The sequence below is a fragment of the Carcharodon carcharias genome, chromosome 5 (genome assembly GCF_017639515.1).
Source record: "Carcharodon carcharias isolate sCarCar2 chromosome 5, sCarCar2.pri, whole genome shotgun sequence".
Classification (NCBI taxonomy): domain Eukaryota; kingdom Metazoa; phylum Chordata; class Chondrichthyes; order Lamniformes; family Lamnidae; genus Carcharodon; species Carcharodon carcharias.
In genome coordinates, this window is record NC_054471.1 from 70,600,401 (window position 1) to 70,620,336 (window position 19,936).

The 19,936-nt window shown below is 41.9% G+C and overlaps 1 protein-coding gene and 1 pseudogene across 4 annotated transcripts in view; one reads left to right on the top strand and one right to left on the bottom strand.

Moving 5' to 3' along the window:
- Nucleotides 1–19,936, bottom strand: part of hbs1l (HBS1-like translational GTPase) — a 169,485-nt gene that overhangs the window by 50,465 nt on the left and 99,084 nt on the right. The gene's annotated exons all lie outside the window — the stretch shown is intronic.
- LOC121278486 lies at nt 13,932–14,050 on the top strand (annotated as a pseudogene).

Consider the following 19,936-nt stretch of genomic DNA (forward strand, 5'->3'; position numbering starts at 1 on the left):
GCTAGTAAATGGGATTAGGTAGGTAGGTCAGGTGTTTCTCACGTGTCGGTGCAGACTTAATGGGCCAAAGGGCCTCTTCTGCCTACATCATTCTGTGATTCTGTGAAAATGCAGAGTTTAACGATATTTTTTATTAAAGCCAAATTATTACTCAGATCTCTTGTATGCACCTTGTCAGGAAGGATCTGCTGTCTGAACCAAACCTAAATGGTGATGAGGTTCACAAAAATCGACAATACACCTTGCAACCACAATAGCAACCACTGCACAGGTTCGGGTTGTGGTCAAAGTTGTCAAAGATATGCTTCAGGTGGGGGAAATTAAATACCACAGAGTTCCTTGCAACACTGAAAACTTACTGCCTGCAACATCCAAGACTATGTCTATATTCAGAGCAAAGGTAACAAATGTTACCGTTAGAGCCTTGAACTCAGCAGTCAGGTTTAACCAGGGCATTTATGAAGGGTGGCTGTGGAATTTTTGTTTTTGTCTGTCCATTTATCGTACTTCACACAAATGAAGCTCAGCACTGTAAACCACAAAGTGTCATGTTGAAGATGCTTTGTGCACAGTGGATATTTATGTTCATTGTGTTATCAGTCTATCATCTATTTTAAAAATACTCAATAACATTGAAGTCCTTTACTAACCTATTTAAAACAGAATGTTTACACAAAGTTCAAGTTGCCTTCAAACATTTGTAAAATATCTACTTCATTTTGGAGAAATGTTCTAAATATTGTTAAATTTAAAAGCCAATCTGAGTGCTTCAGTATACACTTCAGTGCCTAAAATCTATGTAATTCTGCTAGTGCTCACATGGAGGTGCTATTTCATTAAAACTGCACAAAGCCAAAAAACACATCAATATTACTTTCCATATTTAGAAACATGGTTATTAAAGCAAACCAAGATATATCGCAAAAATCTTTATAGATTTAAAACAATTACTTCTCAATAATATTTGGAAAACTGAAGCACCTGCTCTTAATCAAGATTATTTCTAAAATAAATCCTGTATCATTTTCCATTACCATAATCTGTGCATCCTTAAATATGTTGCTAATATGAAAGTAATGTTGGAGTAAAATTGTGAAAAATGTTCTCCTAGCTCTTTTATATTAAATGTAAATCAGACATAGTTATCATAGCCATACAACAAATCAACTTCATTGTAAGTGCCTGAGTTCAAAGTTACATTTTAGCCAGATAAGTCTCTGAAATTAAACTTAAAATAGTTGAAAATAAAAGTAGAAATGAGTTGAATTCTTTACTTTAGATCTCAACTGACAATGATTTCTAGAAAAAGTGATTCAAATCATCTTATGCTAATGTAACTGAGGCTATCTCCACAGAAGGACTGATTAAGTGCTGCTAATAGTTAATATCCAGTAAGATGCCAAGAGGCTCAATGAAAGAAAAACAGTTTGTTTGTTTTGATATATATGGTTTACAATAATTCGGTCATGAAAACACAACATTTTCCATGAAACAATACTTCACAAAACTACATTAGAAAGTGCATTGTTCCATTCTTCAGATTAGGCTTGGTACAACAGTTTAGCCTTGCCTTTAAACTAATTTCTATGCCACCACCCCGCCCCCACCCCCCCCCCCCCACCCCCCACACACAACCCCCACCCCCGCCACCCCCCCCACCCTTTTCATACCCAAAGAAAATACTGGGAATATTAGTTGCTCACAAAGAAGGTTATTCCTTGCACATAAAAATATAATCAAGGGGGTTTCCAATTAGCTGCATTTTAGCTTTACGAAGCCAGCTGAAAGTAAATAATATGGTGCTAAACTGTGAAACACACCAACATTAAATCACATTTAGTGCAAATCATAGAACTGGTTTAAGATCAGTCAACAAACTACAAATGGAAGTAGTTCTTCAAAGTTTTTTTCTTACTAACTGATGTCAGTGGGGGAAAAATGAGTTGGCCTTTGTCTATTTGCTCTCACTTTGTCACTTAATATGAGAAGATACAGCATGAATCATTATCACAGGGATTATATGGTGAAAAACTAATACAATTTGGTGGAGGCTGTTTTGGTGACAACAGGTGGCATAAAACAAAAACAAAAAAATCCAGAACATATTTTGCAAAACCAACAGAGATGAAGAGAGACTGTTTTGGTGACAACAGGTGGCATAAAACAAAACATAATACAATCATCCTCATTGTGCAAAATTCACAAATAATTTTTTAAATTTTTGTACAGTAGAAGCAATTTTCATTACCATTTTGAAATGAAATAAAATGACATCAAAATTTCATATGTGCAATTAGTAAAACAAAAGTAAAAAATCAAGAATTTAAATAGAGTCATACAAATTGTGTGTTGGGACAACGCTTTTACTCAGTAGCCTTGACAACTGCAAACATGGGAGGTACTCTTACGAGGTGATGCCACATCCGCATAAATGGGAGCAAGTCAAATTAGGATTTCCTAATGAGCTGCATGGTTGCCAGGCTCTTACTCAAACTCTGTCCCCTTTTTATACCGAAGCTGCTGGTACTTATCTGTTCCCCCACCCTCTCAGTTCTTAGGCCAGTTTTCACTCTGCTCTTGTTCCTCCTCAGTTTCATGACTGTTAAAGGCGATAGGAAGAATGCTCCTTTTGAAGAGGAATGTGATCAAATGTAGCTTTGCAAAAATATACTTTATTCATAAATCTTCAAAAACATTTCGAACCATTTCAAAATCACCATTACAAAAATACAATCAGGTTCAACTTTTACAACATGAATCAAAGGTGTATCAGTACAAACAATGAATATTACAATCATTGGCAGACATTCATTTTAAGCTGTACAGCCTGAGGGGCTCTTAACAGTTCCCAGTCCCTCAGTGCACTGTGGCAGAAAGGGCTTAGGCAGTGACCCTTCCCCACTGCGCCTTTGTGGTGGCTGCCCCAAACTTAACTGTGTCCTTCAGCACGTAGTCCTGGACCTTGGAATGTGCCAGTTTGCAACACTCGGTCAGGGACAACTCTTTGCGCTGGAAAACCAACAAGTTTCGAGCAGACCAAAGAGCGTCTTTCACCGAGTTGATGATCCTCCAGCTGCAGTTGATGTTTGTCTTGGTGTGTGTCCCTGGGAACAGCCTGTAGAGCACAGAGTCCTGTGTCACAGAACTGCTCGGGATGAACCTCAACAGAAACCACTGCAAAGACACAATCTACAAGGAGGTGAACAACGGTCTCTTCCCCACCACAGCCAACTCGAGGGCAACATGCAGAGGGGGTGAGACTCCTGGCATGTAGGAAGGATCTTACAGGGAGGGCCTTTCTCACCACCAGCCAAGCTACATCTTGGTGCTTGTTGGAAAGTTCTGGCGATGAGGCATTCTGCCAAATGACTTTGTCAGTCTGCTCAGGGAACCATCCCACAGGATCCACCCTCTCCTTTTCCCTCAGGGCCTTTAAGACGTTACATGCCGACCACTGCCTGATGGACTTGTGGTCAAAGGTGTTTGTCTGCATAAATTTTCCCACGAGGGACAGGTGGTCCAACTACTTGGAGCGTTCCGCGGCAGCGTGGCCAGACCCATCCTTCGTAACACTGGGGACAGGTAGAACCTCAGCATGTAGTGACACTTGGTGTTTGCATACTGAGGGTCTAATCACCGCTTGATGCAGCCGCACACAAAGGTGGCCATCAGTATGAGGGCGATGTTGGGCACGTTTTTTTCCCCCCTTTATCTAGAGGCTTGTACATCGAGTCCCTGCGGACACAATCCATTTTCAACCTCCAGATAAAGCGGAAGATGGCTCGGGTGATCGTCACCACACAGGAGTATGGAATGGGCCAGACCTGCGCCATGTACAGCAACAGCGAGAGTGCCTCACACCTGATGACCAGGTTCTTACCCGCAATGGAGAGGGAGCGTCGCTCCCACATGCCCAGTTTCCTTTTCACCAGACACTCGCTCCTTCCGGTTTCTAACGCATGCCCTGGTCCCTCCGAACCATATCCCCAGCACCTTCAGGCCGTCAGCCCTGACAGTGAAGGGGACAAAGGATCGGTCAGCCCAGTTCCCAAAGAACATGGCCTCACTCTTCCCACGATTTACCTTGGCTCCTGAGGCCAGTTTGAACTGGTCGCAGATGTGGATCAGTCTGCGTACCGACAGCAGATCCAAGCAGAAGACGGCGACATCGTCCATGTACAGGGAGGCTTTGATCTGTGTGCCTCCACTGCCTGGGATCGTCATTCCTCTTATGCCCGGATCCTTCCTGATGGACTCAGCAAAGGGTTCTATGCAACACACGAAAAGAAGAGGCAAGAGAGGGCAGCTTTGTAGCTTTGCAGTGCAGCAAATTGAACATCTAGGGTCAGAGCTGGTTGTTAGCACTTTAGGAAGCTGCCGCTTTAGCAGGTGAAAATTCCTTTTTAACTAAACTGCCATGACTGGGTAGGAATTTCTACGATGCAATAATACTTGGATACATCATCAACACCATTGATACGCCACATAGTACGTCATACATTATAACAATGTTTGGTCTTTTAATTAAAATTTTGACAAATATGCAAATATATCCTTCAATTTAGCATGGTCCCAAACGCACTTTGGCTGATAAGCAGCAAGTAACTCTTATAGCATTAAAACAATTAAACTAAATTAACAAAATTGGGATAAATCAGGCACAGCCCCTAATTCAGGTCAGCTGTAAAACCAAGAACAAAGTTTAAAGGAAACTTACAAACTTTAAACCAAAATGTGATAAAAGGGGTCAATAAAGCACCCCAGTCCCTGCGGTGCCCACCGGGCATGGAAGGCCGAGTGTGCCGGCAGACACCGCGTGCTCCCTCTCCAAGGACACCCGGCCACGAATGTAGCCGCGGAAGAGGGACAAACAATCGGGCGGGACTCCCCCGTCGATCGCCCGCTGCCTGGACTTGTTAATGGCCAGCTTGGCCAGGCACAGGAGCAGGTTCACGAGGAGGTCTTCCTCCTTCCTGACCCCCTTCCGCACCGGGTGTCCATAGATCAGGAGCGTGAGGCTGAAGTGCAAACAAAACATTAATAATAGGTTTTTCAAATAACTAAAAAGGGAATGCAGCCTACAACACCCTACGTATACATGGTCCACGCACTCCACAAGACCACAAAATGGGCAGGTGTCCTGGGAGGCCGTGAACCTATGCATCCTTCGATTATAAGGGACTGCTGCCTGCAACACCCTCCAACCCAGGTCCCCGATAGAAAGGGGGAGGACACCTCCGTAGAGGGCCTCCCATCGGGGGCCTCCGCCGCCGGACGGCAACAAGGCACGCCAGGGCGTGTCCGGGTGGCGGACAAGGGCAAGAAAATGGAAGGTGTGCAGCAGCAGTCCGTACAAAAAGCTCCTCCGCACCGTGCCAATTGGCACAGAGGGCATGTCCCCAAGGCGGCTCATATTGCGGGGCACCAGCACCCGAGGGAGGGCTCAGGGCTTGGGGCCCATCACATCACTCAAGTGCCAGGCAATGACCATCTCCAACAAGAGAGAATCTAAACCACCTCTCCTTGACATTAAAAGGATTTAACATTGCTGAATTTCCCACCATCAACTTTTTGGGTGTTACCATTGACCAGAGACTGGGCCAGCCATATAAATACAGTGGCTACAACAGCAGGTCAAATTTTGCCTAAAGCCTGCCCATCATCTACAAAGCACAAGTTAGGAGTATGATGGAATACTCTCCACAAACCTGCATGGAGCGCAGCTCCAACAACACAAGAAACTCAACACCATCCATGACAAAGCAGCCCACTGGATCAGCACCCCATCCACTAACTTAAACATTCACTCCTTCTGCCACCCACGGCACAATTACAGCAGTATGAACTATCTACAAGATGTACTGCAGCAACTCAGCAAGCCTACTCCAACAGCACCTTCCAAACCTGTGGCCTCTACCACCTAGAAGGACAAGAACAGCAAACGTATGGGAACACCACCATCTCCCCTTCTAGTCACACACCATCCTGACTTGGAATTATATTGCCATTCCTGCGCTGTCATGGGATTAAAACACTGGGATTCCCTTCCCAGCAGCACTGTGGATGGGCTGCAGCGGTACAAGAAGACAGATCACCACCACCTTCTCAAGGGCAACTAGGGACTAGGCAACAAATGCTAGCCTTGCCAGTGATGCCCATATCCCATGAAAGAATGTTAAAAATTAGAAAACCTTGAAAAATATACGCCTGGAATTTGTCAACATTTCTCAAGCAAAATTGATTAATTAATTACACTTCAGAAATTACCATTCTTGGCAAACTGAAGATTCATCTTCAGGTTGATGAGGGTAATGCATTTGATGTGGTCTACATGGACGTTAGTAAGCCTTTTGATAACGTCCCTCATGGCAGACTGGTCAAGAAAGTAAGAGCCCATGGAATCCAAGGCAAGGTGGCATGTTGGATCCAAAATTGGCTGGGAGGCAGGAAGCAGAGGGTGATGGTAGAGGGATGTTTCTGTGACTGGAAGTCTGTTTACAGTGGAGTTCCACAGGGCTCGGTGCTGGGGCCCTTGCTGTTTGTGGTAAACATAAATGATTTGGACTTTAACGTAGGGGGTATGATCAAGAAGTTCACGGATGACACAAAAATTGGTAGGGTAGTAAATAGTGAGGAGGATAGCCAGAAACTGCAGGAGGGTATCAATGGACTAGTTAGGTGGGCAGAGCAGTGGCAAATGGAATTCAATCCAGAAAAGCGTGAGGTAATGCATTTGGGGAGGACTAACATGGCAAGGGATTACGCTATGAATGGTAGGGTCCTGGAAAGTACTGAAGATCAGAGGAACCTTGGTGTGCATATCCATAGGTCCCTGAAGGTAGCAGAACAGGTAGATAAAGTGGTTAAGAAGGCATATGGGATACTTGCCTTTATTAGCCGAGGCAGAGAATACAAGAGCAGGAAGGTTATGCTGGAACTGTATAAAATGCTGGTTAGGCCACAACTGGAGTACTGTGTGCAGTTCTGGTCAACACATTATAGGAAGGGTGTGATTGCACTGGAGAGGGTGCAGACGAGATTTACCAGGATGTTGCCTGGGCTGGATGGTCTGAGCTATGAGGAAAGATGAGATAGGCTGGGGTTGTTTTCCTTGGAGCAACAGAAGTTGAGAGGGGATTTGATAGAGGTGTACATGATTATGAGGGGCATAGATAGGAAGGCACTTTTTCCATTGGCAGAGAGCTCAATATCCGGGGGCACGGTTTTAAGAGGGGAGTTGAGGAGAAACTTTTTCATCAAGAGGGTGGTGGGAGTCTGGAACACTCTGCCTGAAAGGGTGGCTGAGTCAGAAACTCTCATAACATTTAAGTACTTAGATATTCACTTGCATTTTCATAGCCTCCAGGGCTATGGGCCAAGCACTGGAAAATGGGATTAGTGTAGTCAGATCTTTGTTGACCAGCGTGGACATGATGGGCCGAAAAGCCTGCTTCTGTGCTGTAAACATCTATGAGTCTATCATCTATAACAGCTACACAATCCATCCAGGGAGCAGCCTTTGCTACCCTCAATGACCTTTAACAACTCATCAATCATCAATATCCCTCATTGGTTCCATAATTAGCCAATGTCCGTATATTTTCCTCATCATCAGTTGTAATTCCCAACATTGTTTCCGACTTCGCGCTGTTGACTCTCTTGACCACTGTTTCATGACCACTCCCTCCTTACAATTTTATAACCTAGTTCCACCTTTCACACTGTAGGGCTAAAATTGAGATGCTCCATGTCGGCAGCAGGGCCTTACAAAGTCTTCAAGAAGTCTTTATTGTCTTTCTCCAGTCCAAATGATACATTCACCCCTCTGACCTTTCTATCTCTGCTATTGAGTTAACCCATGTTACTCTAGTTGCATGAAAATGTTAATTCTTCATTGTTCTCTTCTGTCATCTCGGTTTAAGTGCATCTACTGTTCTGATGTTTCAAAATTTCTGTCCATCACATCTTGCAGTTTTGATCAATCAGGGAGGAACATCAACTCTGCTTGTCACATTTGTAAATCCACCATTACAGCTGCTACGTGTAACTTCATTGAATGAAGGATCAACTGCTATCTTCCTAATCCACCAGTAGGTAATCCGGTGCCAAAGTGACTCATAACCTTTTTATAACCTCTCCCCGACCTCATGTTTTAATGATTTCTAAAATGATATCTAAAATAAAAGCTGACTTTTTTTTATTCACCTTTCTCTTAAAATTCTGGTCTTAGTAAAGAACCCCCTCCCATTATGGCCAAGAATGGTGATTTCTGAAGTGTAATTAATTGAGAAATGTTGACAAATTCCAGGCACGTAATTTTCCAAGTTTTCTGCTTTTTTTTAATTCACGCTGATGTCTATTAGATCCTCCATTCCTTGAACTCCAATGAAATTTCTTGTCCTCATAGTACCTTAACAATTGTCCTCATGATGTGACCCCCTATCCTATGCCACCCCTTTAATCTCCTTTACTCCCAGTCCATCCTTGGAAGTTTGGTTACAGTTATCCCACCCTGTGAAATGTCATCCATCTTGCCATTCAAATTAATATCCTGCTGTCCTTAATGCTTTCTGAAATTATAGAAGCTGCAAACTCTCTAATTGTCCATCACCTTGAGAGCCCTGGCTTGATCCATAACTACCAACATAGTTTTGGCATGTCTATTAGTGATCTTGCTTAACTGTACAGTGATAGATTCTACAAGAGGTTCTGGAGATGTACAAGTTTATGTTCATCTTATTGTCTTCAGCCTTGAAGGGTACACACCTGAAACTTCAAAAACCTGTCTTTTCTCTACAGATGCTAACTAACCAATGGCACTTTGCTAACATTTACAGCACTTCCTCTTTTTCAGTTTTATTTCTTCTAGCGATCTTATTGATTACTTTATGCACCCCCAGAACTCTGCTTTTGAAGGCTTCTGCAAATCATGTCACTGCCCTGAATATCTCCTAAACCTTGCACTGAGTGCATCTAAGTTAATTAGCATCTTATTGCTTACTACTAAAACTATGTTCATGACTATCTAGTTTCAAGTCCCTCTGCGTTGCAGTTCACAGGTTCACATTTTTCTTCTGAAGTCAGGATTTCCTCAAGACTCTCTCCCACTTTGTTCTTCATTTCAATAACCCTCTCCACTCATCATCCAACCCACCTTGCCCGGTGATCAGGTGTTGGTTTCTCCCACCATGGGTTAAATCCCCACGGCAGTGGGAGGAGGCCCTTAAGTGGCTATTAATTGATAAGTTAAGGGCTTCAATTGACCCATGGGTGAGCAGCCTGCCTGGCACCACCTCTGTCGGGGCCAGGGGTTGTGTGGTGGTGGTGGTGGCGGTGCAGGGGTCAGATAGGCACCAGGAACAATGCTGCTAGCATGGAGCCCAGTTTTACGAACCCCCTCCCATGTTAATGATTGGCTGATCATGTTGCTGAAGATACACAGGTGATGGGCATTGTTTGATTAAAGAGAATAAGAGAATCTATGCCCCTTCAAGGGGCCGCCAATCCAATCAGCTCATTTTTGTTCCATTGGTCTACTCAAAAAAGCACAAAGAGAATCCATTGGGACACTAGCCAGTGGTTAGATGCAGAGATTTGTAATGTTGCTTCCAGTGAATAAACCGACTAACAAGGAAAAGATCTGTGTCTTGTTTTGTACTTCCCCATTTGGCTTGGATCCATTTAATACCCCACTTCCCATCTGCCAACCCACCCCCGGGTTGGGGGAGGAGTGGGGTGTAAAATTCCAGCCAAAGAAAGGGAAAATAAAATAGGGTGGGGAGAAATAAAGGACAAAGAAAAAGTGACAGTGTATATTACTTTTTAAAAATCTCTAACAATAATTAAAATCTGAAGAAACGTGACTCGCTTAGAAGTAAATTTTGTTTGACGGTAATTAAAGCTTACTACATTATTAAAAATTCACTTACACATGCATGGACAAGCCCTAACTTTGGCATGTTGAGTGGGTATCTATCACATACGCAAATTCATATCCTTCCATGAATTTGAATGCTGGAACTCTAGCAAGGTGTTAAAGGAAGATTCTGGAGCAGCAAAGCATTTTGGGCAGTAACTTCCTAATTACTGTGTTTAACTGCACACATGGAGATACCAGAAGTTGTTTTCAAATTCACTGTTTAATAACGGTAAGTGCTGGTATCATCACCATCATTCTTACTGCAAATTTTGGGCCTATATCTTCAGAATCTTCTTGCTCTTTATCAAATTTAATCAATAGCTGCCATCTAACAACCAACCCAGTGTCCCAGTAGATTCTCTCCACACTCCTCTGTGTAAACCAATGGAACATAAATAAGCCAATTAACAAATGAACTAATTAAACCTACAGCCCCCCCAAAGGGGCATAGTCTCTCTTTATATGTAATCACCATCTTTAATCTCCTGTGTATCTTTAACAACATAATCAACCAATCATTAACATGGATGTCGCTGATGCTCACATCCCAAGAATGAATAATTTTTAAAAAAATTTGGATGGTCCATTCCTAGTCCTTCATCTGTTCACCATGTCCTTTGACCACAAATGGTCAATGTTTCCACATCTGCATTGCTAATTTTGTTAAAAGCTAAAGGCATTACATAAAGGTAAGTAGCTGTTGTAAAGTTGTTTCCAATAAACTTGGTTGTTTTTTTTTCCTCAGGCTACAACACTTCATCAACAACTTAGCTCTCCAGAAAGACTGGATATAGCTGGTTCCCCTCTCAGCTCAACTCCAATATCTCCATGTGTTCTGCAATTTTTCTTGCATTTCTCTATTTTATTGGTATGGTCGTGCTTCTTTAAACTTTTCTCTCTTCGTCCTTCTGCGTACACAATTCAGCAAGTTTTTAAAAAATCTGTAAATACTCATCACAACGAAATAAATAAGCATTAGCAAATCTACCTCTCTACCTTATTCTTTCCCAGGAACTGTAGTTGTTTAACTTTCACTGTCTTATCATTCTTACAAAGTTCAGGCTTTTAAAAGCTTGACATTACTAAGCATTGCTTTCTACTTTATCTCATATTCTTTCGTTCTCAACCTGAGGCCCTTCTTGGTTTTTCGAAAAAAACCAATTCCACTGACAATACAAAACTGCTGGCCCACTCAATGAACAAAACAGGGGAACTGTTTACTGTCAACATTACAGATTGGAGCACATATCAGTCATACGTTTTGTAAATTTAAAATTAAACAAAAGCTGCCTTGAGTGAAAAAAAAATGACACAATGACCGCTAAGAAATCAATTTGCAATTTTAGCTATACTGACATTAGTAACAATGTTGCCTACTTCGACACCTTCAAGTCAAAGACAGGGTTAGCAGTAACAATCTTAAGTACAAGAATTTAGTTAAAAGCCAATTTAATTAAAATTATAAGCTCAAAGTTATATTTAACAAAGGCTTTACAATTTGGGGTTGCTAATTATGAAACAAGAGAAAAGTAGAATTAAAATATATAGTATCCACAGATACTAGGTGGCAAAAACTGGTTATGGTCTGTTTGAGTGCATAACCAATGGAACGCTCAGAATGCCACACCCAACAAGGGCCTTGTTTGCTTAATTTGGGCCATCAGCCAGCTACTGCCACACATTAACATGCAGCTCACTCAAAATGCCTGCAAAAATATTGGGCCATTTGCTTTGGCCCGAAGACAAGTCCTGGAACAGAGGCAATAGGTTGCGGCCATAGGAGCAGGGCGGCTGATTGCTAATATCACGAAATTGAGGAAGCACTTCTGCTCCTCCTGGCTACACTAACATTCTGGAAAAACTTTTGCTTTTTTAAAAGTTTAACATTTTGTTGGTGCAAGTTGCTTAGGACATAGCAGCTATTGAAGACTAACTTTTGTTACAGGGGACTAAAACAGGCATTAAATCCCTCATCTACATATGTAAGGAATCTCAACTGCTTTAGATAGTTGCCAGGGACTGTAAAAGACCCAATCCAATTTCTGGTCAGAAGTCTTTCAACTGGCCTTAGGAAGCATGATACTGAGCTTCAAAATCTGACCTAAAACTTTTTAACAAGTAGTTTTCAAGGTGAGTTTTTTTTTAAGTGTTATGGGTGCAATGAAGTCCAATTTCTACCCCTTAATTTTTATTATGGGAAAAATATTTCTAAAAATGTTCCATAAACAGTTCACCCTCTAAGTAGAACTTCGTATTTTCGTAAAAAAGGAGACAACACTTCCCTCATGACTTTTAGGATGTCTTTTTGGTGTAGTTTAGCTACAACTTTGTAGTTTGCTAGCAAATTAGTAAGAATAATGTTTAAATACAAATTTTCCAACCAGATAATTTCACTTTTGAGTCTGCTTGATGGAGGATGCAAATTTAGTCTAACGACTGATGTAACCACACTCTAATGCAAGATTAAACTGATACAGGACATGGTTGTGTGTTTCACTCCCAGGATTACTTGTTACTAAACTTGAAAGTCACCGTTGCAAATATTTAACCTGTTCTCAGACAGGTAAAGGGCAAGAAAATACAGCAAATTAAGGAGAAAATTTAACATTCACATTCTAAACCCTTCAACAGGTGCCTCTCATTCAATTATGGACAAGTGTAGCTGATATCCAAATCAGAGAAAATCCCCACTTACTTACCATTCTCACAGCAAAAGGTGCAAGAGACCTTTTTCAAAGAGGAGAAACCTACACTTATAAAATACCTTTCACATTCTTAGATAACACCAAAGTGCTCCATGGCCAATTAAATAAATTAAGTACATCCTGAAGTGTTGTTGTAATATAGGCAAATAATGCAGCCAATTTAATCACATCTCGCTGCTACAAACAGCAATATGGTAAATTACCACAGGTGTTTGAGTGATGTTTGCTGATGAATAAATATTGGTTTCTTCTACGTCCACAGGAGAAGTCAGGACAAGGTCTCAATTTAATGTCTCATTCAAAAATTGGTATCTTCAACAGTACAGTATTCCCTCTGCTCCCATTGGCGGAAGGATCAAGAACCAGAGGTCACCACTGACTTAAGGTGAATGGCGAAGGAACTAAAGGCGACATAAGGAAAATCCTTTTTACACTGAATGCTAATGATCCAGAGCTGCCTGAGAGCGTAGTGGAAGCAGACTCAATCATGGCTTTCAAAAGGGAATTGGATAATTACTTGAAGAGAAAAAAATTGCAGGGCTACGGGGAAAGGACGGAGGAGTATGATTAGCTGAGTTGCTCTTGCAGAGAGCTAGTACAAGCATGGATGGACCAAAAGGTCTCCTTCTGTGTTGTAACTATTCTATGATCATGGACCTAAGTATCTGGAATGGGCCTTGTAATCATGACTCAGAGACATGAGTTCTACCTTTGAGCCAAGGCTGGCACTCCAATAAATAGCCATTCTATACTTAAAAGTAAATTTCAAAAGCTTGGCAGAAAGTTTAGTATATATTTATGCAGAACAAAGTAACCAGTGAAGATCCTAGGGTGAAAACAGCCTTTGGAGAAATCAAGAAAACTTGCTGAAACCTTCACAAGCCACTCAACTCTCAACTATGCACATTAAACACCTGCTCTATAGGCAATACAATTACAGACCTTACGTAATGGTGGGAGCAAAGGCTGGAGTGGACAAACCACATAACACTCAGAGGGTTTCTGTTTGATCACTACACCTGCTTAATTAGTTCCTCAAAAAGAATTTCAGTTCCTAAAAAGATGCAGTCCTGCTATATACATAGAACCCACAAATTTTTCTAGACAATTTAATAGTTCTACTAAGCAAGTTTTATAATCACCAACATGTAGCAATGTATTGCAGCAGCATATTCATGTTGCAAATTACATTCTGAAACTGCAGCTTTTTTCTCATGCAGTAGTTGCTTCCCTGGTGGATATCCCCACCACTTACACGGTCCACACACAATTCTGTTTGATCTAATCTAGGACTTTGGGATGTGTTTGCCTAGGGCCATACTAGTCTGAAAATGCCTGATCTCGTCAGATCTCCGGAGCTAAGTAGATTCAGGCCTGGTTAGTACTTGGATGGGAGACCGCCTGGGAATACAAGGTGCAGTAGGCTGATTTCTGTGCTTGAAAGTGAAGATGGTTGATAAGAAGAAAGCAGCTCCTAAGAAGGGAACCAAGAAAGCCTTAAAGAAACCATCAGCAAAGGATGAGAAGAAGCGGCGAAGGTTGAGGAAGGAGAATTATTCCATCTACATCTACAAAATGATGAAGCAGGTTCACCCCGAGGCCGGCATCTCCTCCAAAGCCATGAGCATCATGAACTCGTTCGTGAATGATATTTTCAATCGCACCGCAGGTGAGGCTTCCCGCCTGGCCCATTACAATAAGCACAGCACCATCAGCTCCCACGAGATCCAGACCGCCATGTGTCTGCTGCTGCCCAGGGAACTGGCTAAGCACGCCGTGTCGGAAGGGACAAAGGCAGTGATGAAGTACACCAGCTCCAAGTAAAACTCCACAATGGAATGAAAAACATTCAAACCCAGGAAGCCATCTACATTGGACAAATGCTGCTAATCATTTCTTGTTACTGTAGGAATCAATTACAAAGCCACCATTTAAAAATGCATTAAGGCAATTTTGGACAGTTCAATAAGGGCTTACCTTCTGTCCTTATTCAAATTATAACACTGTTCTAATTTCAGCCTAAGTCAGGTCACTAAGCAGTTTCAAACAATTAAAAGAGGTAACTGACAACTTAGATTTACTGATTTTTTTAAAATGTTGGCTACGTACCTTGTTGGTTTTACCATCCACCACGTATAGTGGAAAAATCGTGTTAACACCAACAACCCTGCTACAAGTGATGGGGACTGTGTATAAAATTACATAGAAATTACAACATGAAAACAGGCCATTTAGTCCATGTTGTTTATCCTCCACAGAAGCATAACCTAATCCCATGTGTCTATTCTATTGTGATAGCCCTTTATTACTTTCTTTCACCATAGAATTAAAGTGTGCACATGCACTAGAAACTTAACTGTTTGTAATGTCACTCCCTATGCAGTTGTTATGGACCTTGTTTCTCTTTCTATCCCCAATTACTACTGGCAGAATACATTTTGATTGTTGTTGAAAACTTAATGTTGCTTATTTAAGAAGCTTTTAAATTGAATGGGTGCTCTAACTGCAACCCACAAGCACTGTAGGTTTAGGCAGTCAATCAGGAGCGATATGGAATTATTCAAATCCATCTTGTCAAGGAAAACTTGATTAATGCAAATGATTGTGCTATCACAAACAGGAGACTGAACAAAATAGAGACTAAAATTAAATTAAAAAAGAGATTATGTTTTAGAGAAACTATTCTATTTTTCCAAAATATTTCATGAAATTTAATGGCGCTTTGTTTGAAACCAAATTGACACTACCAAAGGTGAAAGTCAACCTAATACTGGAATCTAATCACCTCATAAAATCAGCAAGTATCAAGAATCACACTCATGTCAGGGGATTGCCGTTATCATTAAAAAGCTTTGGAGGCTCAAAAAGTAGCAAAGGGAAATTTTTCTTAAAAAAACACAGCAGGTATTGTTGACAAAACAACCCTGCAAAACTTACAAAAAATTGTGAACAATTCTGAAAAATTACCATTTACTACAAAGTCTGAAAGTAAATGTGAAATATTTCCAAGAATCACCATATATAACAGCATTAATAAACAAATCCAGACTCCCTAGATGATGAGAGTTGGATATTAAAACGAAGAAAAAGTGTGCACGTGACAGATGTTAGGTGGATAATATAACCAAGAACCAGACAAAATATAGAAGGTTCAGAGGGGAAGTGAAAAAGCAAATAAGAAAAGCAGAGAGTATGAAAAGGGGCTGGCAGTTAACATAAAAGGGAATCCAAAAGTATTCTATAGGCATATAAATAGTAAAAGAGTGCTAAAAGGAGTAGGGCTGATTGGGACCAAAAAGGAGATTTGCACAGAGCCAGGGGCATAGTTGAGGTATTAAATGAAGACTTTGCATCAGTCTTTACCAAGGAAGATGCTGCTAAGCAGGTCATTGTGAAAAGGGAGGTAGTTCAGGCACTTGAAGAGTTTAAAATTGATAAGGAGGTGGTATTGGATAGGCCATCGGTACTTAAAAGTTGGTAAGGCACCAGGACTGGATGAAATGAATCCAAGGATACTGTGGGAAGCAAGAGTGGAAGTTGCGGGGACAGTAACCGTAATTTTCAAGTCTTCCTTGGACTCAGGAGTGGTGCCAGAGGGCTGGATAACTGCAAATTTTACACCTTTTGTTGAACAAGGGTGTAAAGATAAGCCTAGTAATTACAGACCAGTCAGTTTAACTTCATTAGTGGGGAAGCTTCTGGAAACGATAATTTGGGACTAAAATAATAGTCACTTGGCGAACGCGGGTTAATTAACAAAAGCCAGCATGAGTTTGTTATGGGCAAACCATATTTACCAAGTTTTTTGATGAGGTAACAGAGAAGGTTGATGAGGATAATGCTGTTGATGTGTATGTCAAATTCCTTTTGAAAATCTATGAAGTGCCTCACAACGGACTTGTGAGCAAAGCTTTAACTTTTTTTTATTCGTTCATAGGATGTGGGCGTCACTGGCTAGACCAGCATTTATTGTCCATCCTATTGCCTAAATTGCCCCTTTTTCAGAGGGCATTTAAGAGTCAACCACATTGGGTCTAGAGTCACATGTAGACCAGACCAGGTAAGGACGACAGATTTCCCTCCCTAAAGGACACTCATGAATCAGATGGGTTTCTACAACAATCGGCAAATGGTTTCCTGGTCATCATGAGGCTTTTAATTCCAGATTTTTATTGAATTCAAATTTCACCATCTGCCATGTTGGGATTTGAATCCTGATCCCCAGGGTATTACCCTGGGTCTCTAGAATACCAGTTCAGTGAAAATACCACTATGCTACAGCCTCCCCAACTCATGGAATAAAAAGGGTAGTAGCGACATGGCTACAAAATTAACTGAATGATAGGAAACAGAGCAGTGGTTAATCGATGTATTTTAGACTGGAGGACGGCTTGTGGTGGAGTTCCCCAGGGGTCAGTGTTAGGGACCTTGTTCTTCCTGATATATATTAATGGGCCAGACCTGGTGTACAGGGAGCAATTTCAAAATGCATGAATGGTACAAAATTTGGAAATATTATGAATCATGAGGAGGATAGTGTAGAACTTCAAAAGAACATGGAAAGGTTGGTGGAATGTGCTGACAAGTAACAGATGAAATTTAATGCAGAGAAGTGCGAATTCATTGATTTTGGTAGGAAGAACACAGAGTGACAATATAAAATAAAGGATACAATTCTAAACTGGATACAGGAGTCACACCTAGCACAAAGATCGCTGTGGTTGTTGGAGGTCAAACATTTCGGTTCCAGGACATCACTGCAGCAGTTCCTTAAGGTAGTGTCCTCGGCCCAACCATCTTTAGCTGCTTCAACAATGACCTTCCGTCATCAGGTTAGAAGTGGGGATGTTCACTGATGATTGCATAATGTTCAGCTCCATTCGCAACTCCTCAGGTACTGAAGCAGTCCATGTCCAAAGGCAGCAAGACTTGGACAATATCCAGGCTTGGGCTGACAAGAAACATCCATGCCACACAAGTGCCAGGCAATGACCATGTCCAACTATCTCCCCATGACATTCAATGGCAATACCATCATTGAATCCCAAACTATTAACATCCTAGGGTTACCACTGACCAGAAACTGAACTGGACTAGCCATATAAATACCGTGGCTCCAAGGGAAGGTCAGAGTCTAAGAATCCTGTGGTAAGTAATCACCTCCTGACTCCCCAAAGCCTATCCACCATCTATAAGGTACAAGTCAGGAGTGTGATGGAATATTCTCCACTTGCCTGGATGAGCTTTTTTTTTATTATTTATATATGGGATGTGGGCGTCAACAGGCTAGGCCAGCTTTTATTTCCCATCCCTAATTGCCCTTGAGAAGGTGGTGGTGAGCTGCTTTCTTGACCCGCTGCAGTCCTTGTGGTGTAGGTATACCCACAGTGCTGTTAGGGGTGGAGTTCAAGAATTTTGACTCAGCAGTGAAGGAACGATGATATATTTCCAAGTCAGGATGGTGAGTGTCTTGATGGGGAACTTCCAGGTGGTGATGTTCCCATCTATCTGCTGCCCTTGTCGTTCTAGATGGTAGCGGTCGTGGGTTTGAAAGGTACTGCCTAAAGAGTCTTGGTGGTTTCTGCAGTGTATTTTGCAGGTGGTACACACTGCTGCCACTGTTCGTTGGTGGTGGAACAAGTGAATATTTGTAGGTGTGGTGCCAATCAAGTGGACTGCTTTGTCCTGGATGCTGTCAACTTCTTCAGTGTTTTTGGAGGCTGCACTCGTCCAGGCAAGTGGGAGTATTCCAAGACACTTCTGACTTGTGTCTTCTAGACAGCGGACAGGCCTTTGAGGAATCAGGTGAGTTACTTGCCGCAGGATTCCTAGCCTCTGACCTGCTCTCGTTGCCACAGGATTTATATGGCTGGTCCAGTTCAGTTTCTGTTCAATGGTAACCGCCAGGATGTTGATAGTGGGAGATTCAGTGATGTTAATGCCATTGAACCTCAAGGGGCGATGGTTAGATTCTCTCTTGTTGGAGATGGTCATAGCCTGACACTTCTGTGGTGCGAATGTTACTTACCACTTGTCAGCCCAAGCCTGGATATTGTCTAGATCTTGCTGCATTTGGACATGGAATGCTTCAGTATCTGAGTCATTGCAAGTAGTGCTGAACATTGTGCAATCATCAGCGAACATCCCCAATTCTGACCTTATGATGGAAGGAAGATCGTTGATGAAACAGCTGAAGGTGGTTGGGCCTAGGACACTACCCTGAGGAACTCCTGCAGTGATGTCCTGCAACTGAGATGACTGACCTCCAATAACCATAACAATCTTCCTTTGTGCTAGGTATGACTCCAACCAGTGGAGAGTTTTTCCCAATTCCCATTGACTCCAGTTTTGCTAGGGTTCCTTGATGCCACATTTGATCAAATGCTGCCTTGATGTCAAGGGCAGTCATTCTCACCTCACCTCTTTTGGCCATGCTTGAACCAAGGCTATAATGAGGTCAGAAGCTGAGTGATCCTGGCGGAACTCAACTGAGCGTCAGTGAGCAGGTCCTTGCTTAGCAAGTGCTGCTTGATAACACTGCTGATGACCCCTTCCATCACTTTACTGGTGATCAACAGCAGACTGATGGGGCAGTAATTATCCGAGTTGGATTTGTCCTGCTTTTGTATACTGGACATACCTGGGCAATTTTCTACATTTTTGGGTAGATGCCAGTGTTGTAGCTGTACTGGAATAGCTTGGCTAGGGGCACGGCAAGTTCTGGAGCATAAATCTTCAGTACTATTGCCAGAATATTGTCAGGGCTCAGTATCCAGTGCCTTTAGCTGTTTCTTGATATCATGGGGAGTGAAGGAAGGGACCAAATCAAGGTTTGCTACAGCTATCAGGAATTCGTTTTGATTTGCCTCAGTGTTCCTGCTATTCTCGAAAGTATGAGATGTCTTGGGTTCTGGGAGTCACTGCTTTCTTGCTTAGTGGCTCCAAATCAGAAAATACCCTTGGTTTCAGATATTCCTCTGCTACTGGTCTACAAGCTCCTGGCAGATTCTCCTTCTGCTTGTCTCAAAGCTGCTCCCAGGCTTCAACTGACTTTTTACATGAAAAATCGCAGTTAAACCAAAAAAAAAACACCTCATGGCAACATGATATACCTGAGATGTCCTAGATAGGGATTTAAACTAATTATCTCCAATTCCCAAACTTTCCCTTTGTTCTGGGAAAACATATGAATAATTCCGACCTCTTATTGAGACAGCTATAGACATCCCGTCTCAACTAAGAAATACAGAACGGGGTCACCCATTGTTTAGTGTTTTTCCACTTCTAATGCTGACCTAGTTAAACAAACATA